General features: G+C 40.0%; 1 protein-coding gene across 1 annotated transcript in view; it reads left to right on the plus strand.

Moving 5' to 3' along the window:
- keap1a (kelch-like ECH-associated protein 1a) overlaps window positions 1-16431 on the plus strand; it is a 62734-nt gene that overhangs the window by 1145 nt on the left and 45158 nt on the right. The gene's annotated exons all lie outside the window — the stretch shown is intronic.

Consider the following 16431-nt stretch of genomic DNA (forward strand, 5'->3'; position numbering starts at 1 on the left):
ATATCACCACATGGGCTCAGGAACACTTCAGAAACCCACTGTCAGTAACTACAGTTGGTCGCTACATCTGTAAGTGCAAGTTAAAACTCTCCTATGCAAGGCGAAAACCGTTTATCAACAACACCCAGAAACGCCGTCGGCTTCGCTGGGCCTGAGCTCATCTAAGATGGACTGATACAAAGTGGAAAAGTGTTCTGTGGTCTGACAAGTCCACATTTCAAATTGTTTTTGGAAAACTGTGGACGTCATGTCCTCCGGACTGGATTGTTATAGGCGCAAAGTTGAAAAGTCAGCATGTGTGATGGTATGGGGGTGTATTAGTGCCCAAGACATGGGTAACTTACACATCTGTGAAGGCGCCATTAATGCTGAAAGGTACATACAGGTTTTGGAGCAACATATGCTGCCATCTAAGCAACGTTACCATGGACGCCCCTGCTTATTTCAGCAAAACAATGCCAAGCCACGTGTTACATCAACGTGGCTTCATAGTAAAAGAGTGCGGGTACTAGACTGGCCTGCCTGTAGTCCAGACCTGTCTCCCATTGAAAATGTGTGGCGCATTATCCATCCATCCATCCATCCATTTTCTACCGCTTATTCCCTTTTTAGGGTCGCGGGGGGCACTGGAGCCTATCTCAGCTACAATCGGGCGGAAGGCGGGGTACACCCTGGACAAGTCGCCACCTCATCGCAGGGCCAACACAGATAGACAGACAACATTCACACTCACATTCACACACTAGGGCCAATTTAGTGTTGCCAATCAACAGTGAAGCCTAAAATAGCACAACGGAGACCCCGGACTGTTGAACAACTTAAGCTGTACATCAAGCAAGAATGGGAAAGAATTCCACCTGAGAAGCTTCAAAAATGTGTCTCCTCAGTTCCCAAACCTTTACTGAGTGTTGTTCAAAGGAAAGGCCATGTAACACAGTGGTGAACATGCCCTTTCCCAACTACTTTGGCACGTGTTGCAGCCATGAAATTCTAAGTTAATTATTATTTGCAAAAAAAAATACAGTTTATGAGTTTGAACATCAAATATGTTGTCTTTGTAGTGCATTCAACCGAATATGGCTTGAAAATGATTTGCAAATCATTGTATTCCGTTTATATTTACATCTAACACAATTTCCCAACTCATATGGAAACGGGGTTTGTAGTAATTGTCGGCGAATACTATTCAATCTTTTAAAGTAATTAATTGAAACTAAAAACTTTAATTAGATTCAAACAACTTAAGCAATTGTCAAAGCAGGGGTGTCAAACTCATTTTAGCTCAGGGGCCACATGGAGGAAAATCAATCAATCTATGTTTACTTATATAGCCCTAAATCACAAGTGTCTCAAAGGGCTGCACAAGCCACAACAACATCCTCGGCTCAGATCCCACATCAGGGCAAGAAAAAAACTCAACCCAATGGGATAACAATGACAAACCTTGGAGGGGACCGCAGATGTGGGGACCCCCCCTACTGGTCGACCGGTGCAATGGACGTCGAGTGGATCTAGTTAATAGTGTGAGAGTGGGGGACCAGCAGGGGATCATCTTGAGTGGAGACAAGTCAGCAGCAACGGATGCACAGATGACTGGTCCACCCCGGGTCCCGACTTTGAACAGCTAGCGCGTCATCTGTGGTCACCTAATAGCCCCTAATAGTGGATCTAACATAATAGTGTGAGAGTCCAGTCCATAGTGGATCGAACATAATAATGTGAGAGTCCAGTCCATAGTGGATCTAACATAACAGTGTGAGAGTCCAGTCCATAGTGGATCTAACATAATAGTGTGAGAGTCCAGTCCATAGTGGATCGAACATAATAGTGTGAGAGTCCAGTCCATAGTGGATCTAACATAATAGTGAGAGTCCAGTCCATAGTGGATCTAACATAATAGTGTGAGAGTCCAGTCCATAGTGGATCGAACATAATAGTGTGAGAGTCCAGTCCATAGTGGATCTAACATAATAATGTGAGAGTCCAGTCCATAGTGGATCTAACATAACAGTGTGAGAGTCCAGTCCATAGTGGATCGAACATAATAGTGTGAGAGTCCAGTCCATAGTGGATCTAACATAATAGTGTGAGAGTCCAGTCCATAGTGGATCGAACATAACAGTGTGAGAGTCCAGTCCATAGTGGATCTAACATAATAGTGTGAGAGTCCAGTCCATAGTGGATCTAACATAATAGTGTGAGAGTCCAGTCTATAGTGGATCTAGCATAATATTGTGAGAGTCCAGTCCATAGTGGATCTAACATAATAGTGTGAGAGTCCAGTCCATAGTGGATCTAGCATAATAGTGTGAGAGTCCAGTCCATAGTGGATCTACCATAATAGTGTGAGAGTCCAGTCCATAGTGGATCTAACATAATAGTGTGAGAGTCCAGTCCATAGTGGATCTAGCATAATATTGTGAGAGTCCAGTCCATAGTGGATCTAGCATAATATTGTGAGAGTCCCGTCCATGGTGGATCTAGCATAATATTGTGAGAGTCCAGTCCATAGTGGATCTAACATAACAGTGTGAGAGTCCCGTCCATAGTGGATCTAACATAATAGTGTGAGAGTCCAGTCCATAGTGGATCTAGCATAATAGTGTGAGAGTCCAGTCCATAGTGGATCTAGCATAATAGTGTGAGAGTCCAGTCCATAGTGGATCTAACATAGTAGTGTGAGAGTCCAGTCCATAGTGGATCTAGCATAATATTGTGGGTGTCCAGTCCATAGTGGATCTACCATAATAGTGTGAGAGTCCAGTCCATAGTGGATCTAACATAATAGTGTGAGAGTCCAGTCCATAGTGGATCTAACATAATAGTGTGAGAGTCCAGTCCATAGTGGATCTAACATAATATTGTGAGAGTCCAGTCTATAGTGGATCTAACATAATAGTGTGAGAGTCCAGTCCATAGTGGATCTACCATAACAGTGTAAGAGTCCAGTCCATAGTGGATCTAACATAATATTGTGAGAGTCCAGTCCATAGTGGATCTAACATAATAGTGTGAGAGTCCAGTCCATAGTGGATCTAGCATAATAGTGTGAGAGTCCAGTCCATAGTGGATCTACCATAATAGTGTGAGAGTCCAGTCCATAGTGGATCTAACATAATAGTGTGAGAGTCCAGTCCATAGTGGATCTAGCATAATATTGTGAGAGTCCAGTGCATAGTGGATCTAGCATAATATTGTGAGAGTCCCGTCCATGGTGGATCTAGCATAATATTGTGAGAGTCCAGTCCATAGTGGATCTAGCATAATATTGTGAGAGTCCAGTCCATGGTGGATCTAGCATAATATTGTGAGAGTCCAGTCCATAGTGGATATAGCATAATATTGTGAGAGTCCAGTCCATAGTGGATCTAGCATAATATTGTGAGAGTCCAGTCCATAGTGGATCTAGCATAATAGTGTGAGAGTCCAGTCCATAGTGGATATAGCATAATATTGTGAGAGTCCAGTCCATAGTGGATCTAGCATACTATTGTGAGAGTCCAGTCCATAGTGGATCTAACATAACAGTGTGAGAGTCCCGTCCATAGTGGATCTAACATAATAGTGTGAGAGTCCAGTCCATAGTGGATCTAGCATAATAGTGTGAGAGTCCAGTCCATAGTGGATCTAGCATAATAGTGTGAGAGTCCAGTCCATAGTGGATCTAACATAGTAGTGTGAGAGTCCAGTCCATAGTGGATCTAGCATAATATTGTGGGTGTCCAGTCCATAGTGGATCTACCATAATAGTGTGAGAGTCCAGTCCATAGTGGATCTAACATAATAGTGTGAGAGTCCAGTCCATAGTGGATCTAACATAATAGTGTGAGAGTCCAGTCCATAGTGGATCTAGCATAATAGTGTGAGAGTCCAGTCCATAGTGGATCTAACATAGTAGTGTGAGAGTCCAGTCCATAGTGGATCTACCATAATAGTGTAAGAGTCCAGTCCATAGTGGATCTAACATAATAGTGTGAGAGTCCAGTCCATAATAGATCTAGCATAATATTGTGAGAGTCCAGTCCATAGTGGATCTAACATAATATTGTGAGAGTCCAGTCCATGGTGGATCTAGCATAATAGTGTGAGAGTCCAGTCCATAGTGGATATAGCATAATATTGTGAGAGTCCAGTCCATAGTGGATCTAGCATACTATTGTGAGAGTCCAGTCCATAGTGGATCTAACATAATAGTGTGAGAGTCCCGTCCATAGTGGATCTAACATAATAGTGTGAGAGTCCAGTCCATAGTGGATCTAGCATAATAGTGTGAGAGTCCAGTCCATAGTGGATCTAGCATAATAGTGTGAGAGTCCAGTCCATAGTGGATCTAACATAGTAGTGTGAGAGTCCAGTCCATAGTGGATCTAGCATAATATTGTGGGTGTCCAGTCCATAGTGGATCTACCATAATAGTGTGAGAGTCCAGTCCATAGTGGATCTAACATAATAGTGTGAGAGTCCAGTCCATAGTGGATCTAACATAATAGTGTGAGAGTCCAGTCCATAGTGGATCTACCATAATAGTGTAAGAGTCCAGTCCATAGTGGATCTAACATAATAGTGTGAGAGTCCAGTCCATAGTGGATCTAACATAATAGTGTGAGAGTCCAGTCCATAATGGATCTAACATAACAGTGTGAGAGTCAAGTCCACAGTGGATCTAACATAATAGTGTGAGAGTCCAGTCCATAGTGGATCTAGCATAATATTGTGAGAGTCCAGTCCATAGTGGATCTAGCATAATAGCGTGAGAGTCCAGTCCATAGTGGATCTAACATAATAGTGTGAGAGTCCAGTCCATAGTGGATCTAACATAACAGTGTGAGAGTCAAGTCCATAATGGATCTAACATAACAGTGTGAGAGTCAAGTCCACAGTGGATCTAACATAATAGTGTGAGAGTCCAGTCCATAGTGGATCTAACATAATAGTGTGAGAGTCCAGTCCATAGTGGATCTAACATAATAGTGTGAGAGTCCAGTCCATAGTGGATCTAACATAATAGTGTGAGAGTCCAGTCCATAGTGGATCTAGCATAATAGCGTGAGAGTCCAGTCCATAGTGGATCTAACATAATAGTGTGAGAGTCCAGTCCATAATGGATCTAACATAACAGTGTGAGAGTCAAGTCCACAGTGGATCTAACATAATAGTGTGAGAGTCCAGTCCATAGTGGATCTAACATAATAGTGTGAGAGTCCAGTCCATAGTGGATCTAACATAATAGTGTGAGAGTCCAGTCCATAGTGGATCTAACATAATAGTGTGAGAGTCCAGTCCATAGTGGATCTAACATAACAGTGTGAGAGTCAAGTCCATAATGGATCTAACATAACAGTGTGAGAGTCAAGTCCACAGTAGATCTAACATAATAGTGTGAGAGTCCAGTCCATAGTGGATCTAACATAATAGTGTGAGAGTCCAGTCCATAGTGGATCTAACATAATAGTATGAGAGTCCAGTCCATAGTGGATCTAACATAATAGTGTGAGAGTCCAGTCCATAGTGGATCTAACATAATAGTGTGAGAGTCCAGTCTCACAGCACTTTCTTTCATTAAACAATTTTATACTTGGCAAACTCATCTCGCGGGCCGCATAAAACCTGTTCGCGGGCCTGATCCGGCCCACGGGTCGTACGTTTGACAGTCCTGGTCTAAAGCACATATTGATGATGCACAGTTTTTATATTATTTTGAGGCTAATAGGTAGTCTAATAATAATAACTAGAAAATTCCCACGGAAATTTTAATGGGCCTGCTGTCTGTGTCCTGGACCTCTGGCCAGGGGTCGTCAGAAGCCGCCGTACTTTGAAGATGTTGCCAAATGTCCGAATCCGTGAGTTGATTGATTGATTGATTGAAACTTTTATTAGTATATTGCACAGTACAGTACATATTCCGTACAATTGACCACTAAATGGTAACACCCTAATACGTTTTTCAACTTTTTTAAGTCGGGGGGTCCAAGTAAATCAATTCATGGTAAAAGTTTTAAGTGTAACTGTACAAAAAGAGCTACAGAGCTAGCCTAGAATGTTAGCATGCTAACATTAAAAGGCTAACACTTAGCATGTGTGCTACCAATAGCATGATAACAGTCAGCGTGTTTCATATACCAAGTTATACAACTCAAAGGTGTTAGCACACATTTAGAATGTGTGTTAACGGCGGGCGGCATGCCAACAGTTAGCATGTCTCACATTTCAAGTAGCGCGACTGTAAGGTGTATGGTTGCGGAAATAGAGAAAAAAAAGTGTAAAATTAGATGAAAAAGTTAGCAAACTTAAGTTAGCTTGCTAGCATGCTAACGTTAGCACACTAACAGTTAACGGCTGTCACATACCGAGTTATATGACTAGGTTAAACGGTTGCACAATTAGCTCAAAAAGTTATCACTTTAATGTTAGCGTGCTGGCATGCTAAAGTTAGCACGCTAACAGTTAACAAGTGTCACATACCAAGTTATATGACTAGGGCAGGGGTCGGCAACCCAAAATGTTGAAAGAGCCATATGGGACCAAAAATACAAAAAAGTAATCTGTCTGGAGCCGCAAAACATTACAAGACTTAAATAAGCTCACCTTTGTGCATTCACGCACAGTATAAAACGTTGGGTGGACAAAATGAAACAAAGGAGGAGTGGCATAAAACAAGTTTTTCTGTGGCAGCGTCGGATAAAGTTATACATGTAAACAAACTTGAGTCACGGTCCACACAATGGTGAGTTCAAAGGCCGCTGAAATTAGTAGGACAAAACTGCGCTTGCCTAATATTCTCATCAGCGGGCTTTCTAACAATTAGGAAGCTTTTTTGTCGTGTTTGTCCTCCTACAGAAACCATATTACAACACAAAATATATCTTTCACCCCATTTTTTTTCCCCATTTCCATACATTTTTTAAAAAGCTCCATGGAGCCACCAGGGCGCCGCTCAAGAGCCGCATGTGGCTCTAGAGCCGCGGGTTGCTGACCCCTGGACTAGGGTAAACAGTTATTAGCTAAAAAAAAAAGCTAGCACTTTAATGTTAGCATGCAGCAGCAGGTCCATCATAATAATAATGATACTAATGGATTAGATTTATATCACGCTTTTGTAGACACTCAAAGAGCACTCATTCATTCATTCACTCCACATTCACACATTGATAGTGGTAAGCTACATTTGTGGCCACAGCTGCCCTCGGATAGACTGAGGAAGCGTGGCTGCCAATTTGTGCCAACGGCTCCTCCGGCCACCGCTAAACAGTCAGTCACATTCATACACCAGTGTGAGCTAGGTGGGCGAAGTTCGGAATCGAACTTGGAACCCTTAAGTTGCTCTACCATCTGAGCCACGCCGTCCGACTATCAGTAATCTTTAAAAGTAATGTCAATTTAAGCAAAACTAACAGGCGTTTTAATTGAAACCGAAAACCATTGTTTGACTTGAAAAAAATAATCTAATCAAATGTCAACAGTTTAAGAGAAATATTGAATGGACAGTTTTTGTTATTTTGAGGCTTACAATTTAGTGAAATAATGTCATTTTAGCAAAAGTGAACTAACGTTTTTAGAAAATGAAAACTTTGAACTTATAAAGATAATCAAATGTCAATAGGTTAAGGGGCTTAAACAGACTGGAAACCTTTACTAGACTTTATAAAACTAATCGAATGTCAACAGGCTAAAGGGAATATTGGGACAGTTTTTATGTTATTTTGAGGCCTAATGTGTAATCTGTAACATTTTAGCAACACTAATGTTTTTGAGAACAAACCCGCTTAAGAAACTAATCAAATGTCCACAGGCATGTATAGGACATGTTAAAGTCTAGTTTTATATTAGTTTGAGGCTTAATAGGTAATCTGTGAAAAATGTCATTTTAGCAACGGTGACAAATCTTTCAAATGAAACTGAAATCCTTTAGACTTAAAAATCATATCAAATGTAAGCAGGCTAAAGGAAATATTGACGGACAGTTTTTATATGATTTTGATGTTTAACAGGTAAACTGACAAATATTTTAATTGAAACTGAAAACCTTTATTGGACTTAAAAACGTCACATCATAGGCATTAATGTTACTTTTTGTGATTTAAAACAATGACACGGACTCAAAAGTTGAGGAGTTACACTTTTGTTACATTACTTTTCCGCAAGATGACGTTGTGTAGTCTGTTAGCGCTTTGTTGTGTATATTTATATATACATAAATATATATGTATATATACTGTGTGTGTGTGTGTATATATATATATGTATATATATATATATATATATATACACTGTGTATACATATATTATGTGTATATATATATATATATTTTTTTTTTAATATATATATATATATATATACACTGTGTGTATATATACATATACTGTGTGTGTGTATGTATATATATATATATATATATATATATATATATGTATATATACACCGTGTGTGTGTTTACATATATGTACTGTATATATGTATATATACATATATATATATATATGTATGTATTTATACTATATATACTGTGTCTGTATGTATGTGTGTGTGTGTGTGTATATATATATATATATACATACATACATATACATATATATATATATATATATATATATATATATATCAGGGGTTTGGGGAAAAATAGATTCGAATTTGAATCGCGATTCTCACGTTGTGCGATTCAGAATCGATTCTCATTTAAAAAAAATTATATATTATTTTATTTTTTTATTTTTTTTAATTAATCAATCCAACAAAACAATACACAGCAATACCATAACAATGCAATCCAATTCCAAAACCAAACCCGACCCAGCAACACTCAGAACTGCAATAAACAGAGCAATTGAGAGGAGACACAAACACGACACAGAACAAACCAAAAGTAGTGAAACAAAAATGAATATTATCAACAACAGTATCAATATTAGTTACAATTTCAACATAACAGTGATTAAAAATCCCTCATTGACCTTATCATTAGACATTTAAAAAATTTAAAAAAACGAACAATAGTGTCACAGTGGCTTACACTTGCATCGCATCTCATAAGCTTGACAACACACTGTGTCCAATATTTTCACAAAGATAAAATAAGTCATATTTTTGGTTTATTTAATAGTTAAAACAAATTTACATTATTGCAATCAGTTGATAAAACATTGTCCTTTACAATTATAGAAGCTTTTTACAAAAATCTACTACTCTGCTTGCATGTCAGCAGACTGGGGTAGATCCTGCTGAAATCCTATGTATTGAATGAATAGACAATCGTTTTGAATCGGAAAAATATTGTTTTTGAATTGAATCGTGACCCCAAGAATCGATATTGAATCGAATCGTGGGACACCCAAAGATTCACAGCCCTAATATATATATATATATATATATATACACCATGTGTGTGTATACATATATACTGTATATATGTATATATATATATATATATATATATATATATATATACACCGTGTATATGTAGCACCCCCCGCGACCCCGAAAGGGATAAATGGTAGAAAATGGATGGATGGATGCACAATATATATATATATATATGGCAGGGGTGTGAAGACAGGAACTGTGCGGTCAGTCTTTGGGCTTTTGACGGGAGGTACGGTTGAAATCAAAACCGTTCCCGCCTTCCTGGCGGTCTTTTTTCCCCTTCAAACTGAGCTCTCTGCACCCAGCAACATTTCACAAGATCCTCGGGCGCCTCGAACGTCAATCAAGTGACGAAAGTCACGCCATAGTGAAGATTTATGATCGCTAATTTTTAGGTCTATTTTCGGTCGACTGACACACCCTCTGCGATCGACCGGTAGCTCGCGATCGACGTAATGGGCACCCCTGATATACGGTACAGATATATATACACTGTGTGCGTGTGCGTGTGCGTGTGTGTGTGTGTGTGTGTGTGTGTGTGTATATACTGTATATACTATATTTAAGTATATATACTGTATATAGTGTGTGTGTGTATGTGTATATATATATATATATATATATATATATATATATATATATATATATATATATATTAATATATACTGTATGTATATATATATATATATATATATATATATATATATATGTATGTATGTGGGCAGCACGGTGGCAGAGGGGTTAGTGCATCTGCCTCACAATACGAAGGTCCTGAGTAGTCTTGGGTTCAATCCCGGGCTCGGGATCTTTCTGTGTGGAGTTTGCATGTCCTCCCCGTGACTGCGTGGGTTCCCTCCGGGTACTCCGGCTTCCTCCCACTTCCAAAGACATGCACCTGGGGATAAGTTGATTGGCAACCCTAAATTGGCCATAGTGTGTGAATGTGAGTGTGAATGTTGTCTGTCTATCTGTGTTGGCCCTGCGATGAGGTGGCGACTTGTCCAGGGTGTACCCCGCCTTCCGCCCGATTGTAGCTGAGATAGGCTCCAGCGCCCCCCGCGACCCCAAAAGGGAATAAGCGGTAGAAAATGGATGGATATATGTATGTATGTATATGTATATTAATAGGAGTCGGCAGTAAAGCGAGTCCAGCAATGACACAGCAGATAGGTTTGTTATGTAACATCAAATTGCAAAGCTGCTTGCTCATCCTAGACCAGCGTTTTTCCTTCAGGCAAAGCAATTGTCACCCCGTGGTGTACTCTGTATGATTGCATTGCACATTAAGGGCAAAGGTGGGACTTCTGTGCTCATATGGTCAGAATGTGCATGCATGCGGTGTAAAGAGCCTATCAATGGTTAACTCCCTCGTCTGACAATATGCGAACAGTACTTCCAAGTCTGGCGTCACACATTTATCCAGTCACTTGCAAACAGAAACTAGTAAGTGTTACTGAACACTTGATTGTCTTTAGCAGCACATGTATTCATTCTTAATAAAATATCTTAACCAACAATGATTTTACTCTGCAGTTAAGGATTTGTTTTACTCTCATTCAACAATGTTTTCCCCCTCTTCCCACCCAATCTCGAGAGGTCATATGACCGACTGAGCGTAGAAGCCGAGGAAGCCAGGGGACTGCAGGCTGAACAGATTTGATTGAGCAACGGCCAACATGTAAAAGAAAAAAACACGGCAACTGAATACTGCAGTTTAAACCACGAGTTAAAAGTTGTTTGGGTTTTTTTTGCCAAAATTGGACACGTTACTGCGGATTAAGGGTGATAAATGAACATGACTGGCAGCTAAAACACTTTAAGGGAAGCTGTAGTAAAAGAGTTTCTCCAATTTGTAAATGTATGCATGCGTTGTTAAGGCCAGACATTCTAAAATAGGGTTGTCCAAACTTTTTCCACTGAGGGCCTCACACTGAAAAATGAAAGCATGCTGGGGCCACATTGATATTTTTCATTTTTAAAACCAATACAATATTGTACCCATTAGGGCTCCCCTCAATGTTTGTAAATATTAAAAGTCCCAGGGTCTGCTAACTAATGTCTTGGAATTGCAACTGTAATTGCAAACTATTGTCATTAGAGATGTCCGATAATGGCTTTTTTGCCGATGTCAGATATTCCGATATTGTCCAACTCTTAATTACCGATTCTGATATCAACCGACACCGATATATACAGTCGTGGAATTAACACATTATTATGCCTAATTTTGTTGTGATGCCCCGCTGGATGCATTAAACAATGTAACAATGTTTTCCAAAATACATCAACTCAAGTTATGGAAAAAAATTGCCAACATGGCACTGCCATATTTATTATTAAAGTCACAAAGTGAATTTTTTTTTTTTAACATGCCTCAAAACAACAGCTTGGAATTTGGGACATGCTCTCCCTGAGACAGCATGAGGAGGTTGAGGTGGGCGGGGGGGTGTATATTGTAGCGTCCCGGAAGAGTTACTGCTGCAAGGGTTTCTGGGTATTTGTTCTGTTGTATTACGGTGCGGATGTTCTCCCGAAATGTGTTTGTCATTCTTGTTTGGTGTGGGTTCACAGTGTGGCGCATATCTGTATCAGTGTTAAAGTTGTTTATACGGCCACCCTCAGTGTGACCTGTATGGCTGTTGACCAAGTATGCATTCACTTGTGTGTGTGAAAAGCCGTAGATAATATGTGACTGGGCCGACACGCAAAGGAAGTGCCTTTAAGGTTTATTGGCGCTCTGTACTTCTCCCTACGTCCGTGTACACAGCGGCGTTTTAAAAAGTCTTACATTTTACTTTTTGAAACCGATACCGATAATTTCCGATATTACATTTTAAAGCATTTATCGGCCGATAATATCGGCAGTCCGATATTATCGGACATCCCTAATTGTCATACTTGCAAATGAGACTCAGAAATGTGATAATGAAACAATATATAACTACTGGACAGCAGTTATCACAATCAGCTATTTTTTAAATGTTGTAATAAAAAAAAAATTGATTTTACTATCAAAAACAAATATTTTTTATGACCACACACAAGTACCAAAAATTGGTACCATTGAGTACCAGTATTGATTCCCTGGTACTGAGAATTGGTACAGTATCGGTTCAAATGTGAAAAGTACCCATCCCTACCAGTTAGCGATTAGCGATAATTAGATAATGCTGTATTATTTGAATATCTTGATTTTACGCAATAACAAGGTGCATTCAGAAACAATTTGATTCAAAACACAATTTTATACAAGATGAGTGTCCAGACTTTTTCTACCAAGAGCCGCATACTGAAAAGTCAAAGCATCTGGCACACAATTCGATAATTTCGATATTGTTCTACTCAATAGTTTGTTTGGTTTGATTTTATTTTGACAACAGGCCAACAAAACTTGAGTCGCGAGCCACAAATATCCCCCATGCCACACTTTGGAAGTCCCCTTTCCATGGGTTTGAGGGGTCCTTTGCCTGAAATACATTGAAAACCCCTGCTTCAATTTGCAATAAAGACATAATTTAAAAAGTACATGGACTTGTGCTTTGGAGTGCAAGACTTTGTTCCTCATAGTTCTCATTATGTCAGACTTGTGACATTATTATTTTTAACTTTGGTGGAATTCAAATAGTTGGTCAGACAGGTTCGAGTCAGGAGTTGAGAGGAAGTTAGGGAGCTTGGGATTTTTTTGAGGGCTACCATTTCATCCAAGCTTATATTGTCCTTGAAATCATGTATGTTGAGGGCAGTGTAGGAAATGATTTATTTAAAAATAAGCAATATTTTACAACCGTTTAAGTTTAATACACATGGGTTTTAGTGCCCTAAAACTGCCTGCCAGGTTTAGTAATGGTATTGTGAAACATTGCGAATGCTGTAGTCTTAATTTAAGAATGGGGCTATAATTGTAAGGAAATAATGAGTCATACAGTTCAGAAAAATTATATAAAATATGTGAAGTTAACCAAAAAATAGCCCGGTTATGCAAAACACACAGGAGGATATAACAACTTATTTTCTTAAACTTTATTAATGGTACAGGAGAAGGCGGAGAGTTAAACGTAACTCTCTTTGACCAGTGTGGTGTTTGTGTTAATGAGCAAACTACTCAGCCAGCCTTAATAGCCCTGATGAGTTCATTACACGACAAATAACATAACACAACACCCAACATTTTACCATTCATAATTAGGTATGGGGACCAAGTGGAAGAACCGCCGGAGGTCGCGCAACATTACGATAATCGAAGTCTCGTATTTGAACACAAATTGGTTACTCGTGTCTCACCAAGCGTTACATGTCTAGTGTTAAAGGGGAACATTATCACAATTTCAGAATGGTTAAAACCATTAAAAATCAGTTCCCAGTGGCTTATTATATTTTTCGAAGTTTTTTTCAAAATTTTACCCATCACGCAACACCCCTAAAAAAAGCTTCAAAGTGCCTGATTTTAACCATCGTTATAAACACCCGTCCATTTTCCTGTGACGTCACATAGTGATGCCAATACAAACAAACATGGCGGAAAGAACAGCAAGCTATAGCGACATTAGCTCGGATTCAGACTCGGATTTCAGCGGCTTAAGCGATTCAACAGATTACGCATGTGTTGAAACGGATGGTTGTAGTGTGGAGGCAGGTAGCGAAAACGAAATTGAAGAAGAAACTGAAGCTATTGAGCCATATCGGTTTGAACCGTATGCAAGCGAAACCGACGAAAACGACACGACAGCCAGCGACACGGGAGAAAGCGAGGACGAATTCGGCGATCGCCTTCTAACCAACGATTGGTATGTGTTTGTTTGGCATTAAAGGAAACTAACAACTATGAACTAGGTTTACAGCATATGAATTACATTTGGCAACAACATACACTTTGAGAGTGCAGACAGCCCAATTTTCATCAATTAATATATTCTGTAGACATACCCTCATCCGCGCTCTTTTCCTGAAAGCTGATCTGTCCAGTTTTGGAGTTGATGTCAGCAGGCCAGGGAAGCTAGGGTCGATATTCTTCTCTTGATCATCTTCTTTGGCATAAGGGACGGTGTGAGCCAAGACATCCAGGGGGTTTAGCTCGCTCGTCTGCGGGAACAAACTGCCGCCATTGCTTGCCGTGCTATCGAGGTCCTTTGTCCCTGAATTGCTCACACACTCCGGCAGATTCAATGGGGGTCTGGCGGCAGATTTCTTTGACTTTATCGTTGGAAATGCATCTCAGTGTTTCCCCACATTCATTTATTTGTGGCGACCCGACACGAAAGAATTACGTCCGCCACAAATGGATTTTTCGGCTTTTGACTCGCTCGACCGCTCATAAAAGCAATGGGACTGTCTGTGAATGTTGTTTGTAGTTACACCTCCGGTGCAGTAGGTGGCGGTAGCCTACTATGCATTGTAACTCCGCCAATAGCACTTAATTCACCTGGTGGGCCAGAAGAAGAAGAAGAAGAAGAAGAAGAGGGACGGACGGACGGACGGGATCAAAATACTCGCCGGCTACTTTTCATAATGATGGCGCTTCCTACGTTTCTACCTCAAACGTCCAAAAGCTGCTGAAAGCCTTGATCCAGGATGCCATGGGGAAAAAACTTAAATGGTGCCTTTTGGCGATAGTTAGCAGCTTGGTGGCTCATAGCCGGATAGCTAACGCTTGCTAGCGTGGTAGCATTGCTTCATTTTTACAGGTGTTATAGGTAGATAGGTTATAGCTGCATCGCGCGCGGCTCGTCATATATTTAACGTTAATCCGCGATTTCACCGAGCGTTTCACTGACGGTGAGCAGCCTGACGCTGCTTCATTAACACCACCGCTGTTTGACTCGGTGGGTCGGGGCAGACGCACGTAGTAACAGTCAGCTGTTACCATACCGACGAGCTAACGTGTCCAGGTTATAACCCTGTTGTCAATAAACACACGTGGACTGAAGCTAAATTGTCCACTGTCCACTGCAGCATGTGAATGCAATGAAAAGAATAAAATCTGAGCCAACCAGCTGTTAAAATGTTGTCCAGGTTAATGTTTTGGCCATTAAAGGCCCTTCATTTCAAGATTTCAACTGTGATCGGGCTTTAAACAGGCTGACCTGTTCAGATGGGTGTAACTGCTACTGGTCAAATAATGTGAAATAGCATTTAATTTTACATGTATGCAATGCCATTTAAATGTAATTATAGATAATAATAATAATAATAATAATAGTAATAAATATTGTGTAGTGTTGTAAATAGTCAACGGGAAGAATTTTAGTAAGATATAAGCCATGAGCACTACACAGCCAGAAATAAACCTATGCAGGACAAGTAAAAATATTGGGGCAAGTAGATTTGAGAAGTCGGGCAAGTAGAAAAAAACCTTAACATTGAACCCTGCATGTGTTGAGCTGCTGCCGCTTAAGGTTAGACGGCACTGTACATAGAGCGGTTCTGCTCGTTAGTAATAAATTCTAATGTTGGATGTTCACTCCTTCACACAGATGAGTATAGAAAAATATTTTCAACGGCCGAAAAGGGCTCGACTCGGAGAGGAGGTAGGCCTACAGTCCGGACCACAGGTGTGACCCGTTCAGCAGCAGCAGGAGGAGGAGGAGGTTGACTGACTGTGGCAGGACACCTCTGCCTCTGCTTCACTTCATGTTGCTGGTAAATAATATGGTTGTAGTAGTAGTCTAAAGTTAAATTATTTAATATTCACTAATTAAAGGGGCAGAGCTTTAAGAGACATTTTAGCTTTTATATTTTATAAGATATATTTTTTGTAAGAACCACAATTAATAAATATATTTCAGTGAATCACTAATTGTTCAAATCTGTATATAAATATGTACATAATAATAATAACAACAATATGTACACCTACTCAGTGGCCTAGTGACACCTACTCAGTGGCCTAGTGGTTAGAGTGTCCGTCCTGAGATCGGTAGGTTGGGAGTTCAAACCCCGGCCGAGTCATACCAAAGACTATAAAAATGGGACCCATTACCTCCCTGCTTGGCACTCAGCATCAAGGGTTGGAATTGGGGGTTAAATCACCAAAATGATTCCCGGGCGCAGCCACCGCTGCTGCCCACTGCTCCCCT

Source organism: Nerophis lumbriciformis, linkage group LG08 (genome assembly GCF_033978685.3).
Source record: "Nerophis lumbriciformis linkage group LG08, RoL_Nlum_v2.1, whole genome shotgun sequence".
Lineage (NCBI taxonomy): Eukaryota > Metazoa > Chordata > Actinopteri > Syngnathiformes > Syngnathidae > Nerophis > Nerophis lumbriciformis.